The 2,757-nt window shown below is 61.9% G+C and overlaps 1 protein-coding gene across 19 annotated transcripts in view; it reads left to right on the top strand.

The window, feature by feature from the left end:
* Positions 1-423: 423 nt before the first annotated feature.
* KCNJ10 (potassium voltage-gated channel subfamily J member 10) overlaps positions 424-2,757 on the top strand; it is a 12,008-nt gene continuing 9,674 nt past the window's right edge. For all 19 annotated transcript variants that reach the window (XR_003525464.1, XR_003525467.1, XR_003525465.1 and 16 more), the window contains exon 1: positions 424-532. The gene's annotated coding sequence lies outside the window, so the exon portion shown is untranslated. The remainder of the gene's footprint in view (positions 533-2,757) is intronic.

The following is a 2,757-nucleotide window of genomic DNA, read 5'->3' as shown; positions in this document are numbered from 1 at the left end:
GAGACCCCCCGATGCCCCTGTTGGGACCCCCCGGTGCCCAGCAGACCCTTCCCGGAACCCCCCCGTCTCCCTGCCTGGACCCCCCCAGTGCCGGTGCTGCGGGGACCATCTCTGGACCCCCCCGGTGACCCCTCCCCGGACCCTCCCGGTGACCCCGCCGGGCCCCCCCATTGCCGGTGTCTGTTCAGGGACCCCCCCCGGGGCCGCCGCCGATGCCCGGGGGGCCCCACCGGGGCCCCCCGACGCCCAGGCCACCCCGCCCGGTCCCCCCTGCCCCCCTCCCGGTGCCGGGGTCCCCGGGCGGGGTCCCCTCGCCCCCCCCCCGTTCCCGGTAACGTGACCCGGTGCCGAGCGGCTCCTTTTCCACCCCATTAACCCCCGTCCCGCCCCCGGCGGCTCCTCCCCGCCCCGGTTCCCCCCCCGGGCCGGGCTGGGGGGGCCCCGTCCCGCCGCCGCCGGCCCCGCCGAGCCATAAAGCCCATGGGGAGCCGGGCGGGCTGAGCACGGCGGCACCCGCGACCCCCCCAACAAGGGAAAGGGCGGCCGGGGGGGGGCCCGGGGGGGCCCTCACCCCCCTCCGAGGGGGTCCCCAGGGCTGTGGGCACCGGCCGGTGGCGCTGGGATGGCACCGGCACCGGAGAGAAGACCCCGGAGCACCCCCCCCGTGTCCCACTCGTCCCCCCGGGTGCTGCTCCCGTGTCCCCACATCCCAGTGTCGCCATCACCCCGTCCCCGTGTCCCGTGACGCCGTCACCCCCTGTCCCCGTGTCCCGTGACACCGTCACCCCCCATCCCTGTTCTCTGCATCCCTGTGTCCCTAAATCCCTGTGTCCCCACAGCCCCAAATCCCTGGGTCCCCATACGCCATGTCCACCGTCCCCACACCCCATGTCCCTCATCCCAATGCCCCCAAGTCCCCATATTCCCATATCCTCACGTCCCTGCATCCCCCTGTCCCCATTTCATGGATCACCACATCCCTGTGTCCCCGTATTCCTATGTCCCCAAATCCCTGTGTCCCCAAATCCCTGTGTCCCCAAATCCCCACGTCCCCATGCCCCCAAGCCCCCATATTCCCATAGCCTCATGTCCCTGCATCCCCCTGTCCCCATGTCACGGATCACCACATCCCTGTGTCCCCAAATCCCCGTGTCCCCATGTCCCCCTATTCCCATGTCACGTATCCTCACATCCCTGTGTCTCCATCCCCTTGTACCCCATGTCCCCCTGTCCCTGTGTCCCAGTGTCACCTTATCCCTGTGTCCCCATATTCCCATGTCCCTGGACCCTCATATCCCTGTGTCCCGGTGTTCCCATATCCTCACTTCCCTGTGTCCCCACGTCCCCTTCCCCTGTGTCCCCGTCACCCTGTGCCCCACATCCCCCATCCCCGTGTCCCCACATCACACGGCCCCAGGTCCTGTGACCCCAAGGCTGCTGTCCCTTCATCCTCATATCCCTCCATCCCTGTATCCCATATCCCTGTGTCCCTGTGTCCCCATATCCCCCCATCCCTCTATCCCATATCCCTGTGTCTCCACGTCCCCCCATCCCATATCCTATGTCCCTGTAACCCTGTATCCCATGTCCCTGTATCCTCATATCCCGCCATCCCATATCCCATGTCCCTGTGTCTCCACATCCCCCCATCCCATATCCCATGTCCCTGTGTCCCCATATCTCCCCATCCCATATCCCATGTCCCTGTGTCCCCATATCCCCCCATCCTTGTATCCCATGTCCCTGTATCCCCATATCCCCCCATCCCATATCCCATGTCCCTGTGTTCCCATGTCCCTCCATCCCTGTATCCCACGTCCCTTTATCTCCATATCCCCATATCCCCCCATCCTGTATCCCATGTCCCTGTGTCCTCATGTCCCCATATCCCTCCATTCCCATGTCTCTCCATCCCCATATGCCCCCATCCCGTATCCCATGTCCCTGTATCCCATGCCCCTCCATCCCTGAATCCCGTCTCCATGTCCTCCATGTGTGGGTTATCCCAGGTGTGGATTATCCTGGAATGTGGGTTATCCCAGTTGTGGGTTATCCCAGCTGTGGGTTATCCCAGGTGTGGATTATCCTGGAATGTGGGTTATCCCAGTTGTGGGTTATCCCAGATGTGGATTATCCTGAACACGGTTCATCCAGGCATTGGTTATCCTGCCTGTGGGTTATCCCAGGTGTGAATTATCCCGGCTGTGGTTTATCCCAGGTGTGAGTTATCCTGCCTGTGGGTTATCCCAGGTGTGAGTTATCCCGGCTGTGGTTTATCTCAGGTGTGGATTATTCTGGATGTGGGTTATCCCAGATGGGGATTATTCTGGATATGATTGATCCAGGCATCGGTTATCCTGGAGGTGGGTTATGCTGGCTGTGGGTTATCCCAGTGTGGGTTATCCCAGTGTGGGTTATCCCAGGTGTTGGTTATCCCAGTGTGGGTTATCCCAGGCATGGATTATCCTGGCTGTCAGTTATCCCAGGTGTTGGTTATCCCAGGTGTTGGTTATCCCAGTGTGGGTTATCCCAGTGTGGGTTATCCCAGGTGTTGGTTATCCCAGGTGTTGGTTATCCCAGTGTTGGTTATCCCAGTGTGGGTTATCCCAGTGTGGGTTATCCCAGGTGTGGGTTATCCCAGTGTGGGTTATCCCAGTGTGGATTATCCCAGCTATGGGTTATCCCAGGTGTTGGTTATCCCAGGTGTTGGTTATCCCAGTGTGGGTTATCCCAGTGTGGGTTATCCCAGGTGTGGGT

The sequence above is a fragment of the Corapipo altera genome, unplaced genomic scaffold (genome assembly GCF_003945725.1).
Source record: "Corapipo altera isolate COAL_440 unplaced genomic scaffold, ASM394572v1 204, whole genome shotgun sequence".
Lineage (NCBI taxonomy): Eukaryota > Metazoa > Chordata > Aves > Passeriformes > Pipridae > Corapipo > Corapipo altera.
This window is presented reverse-complemented; position numbering and strand designations above follow the sequence as displayed.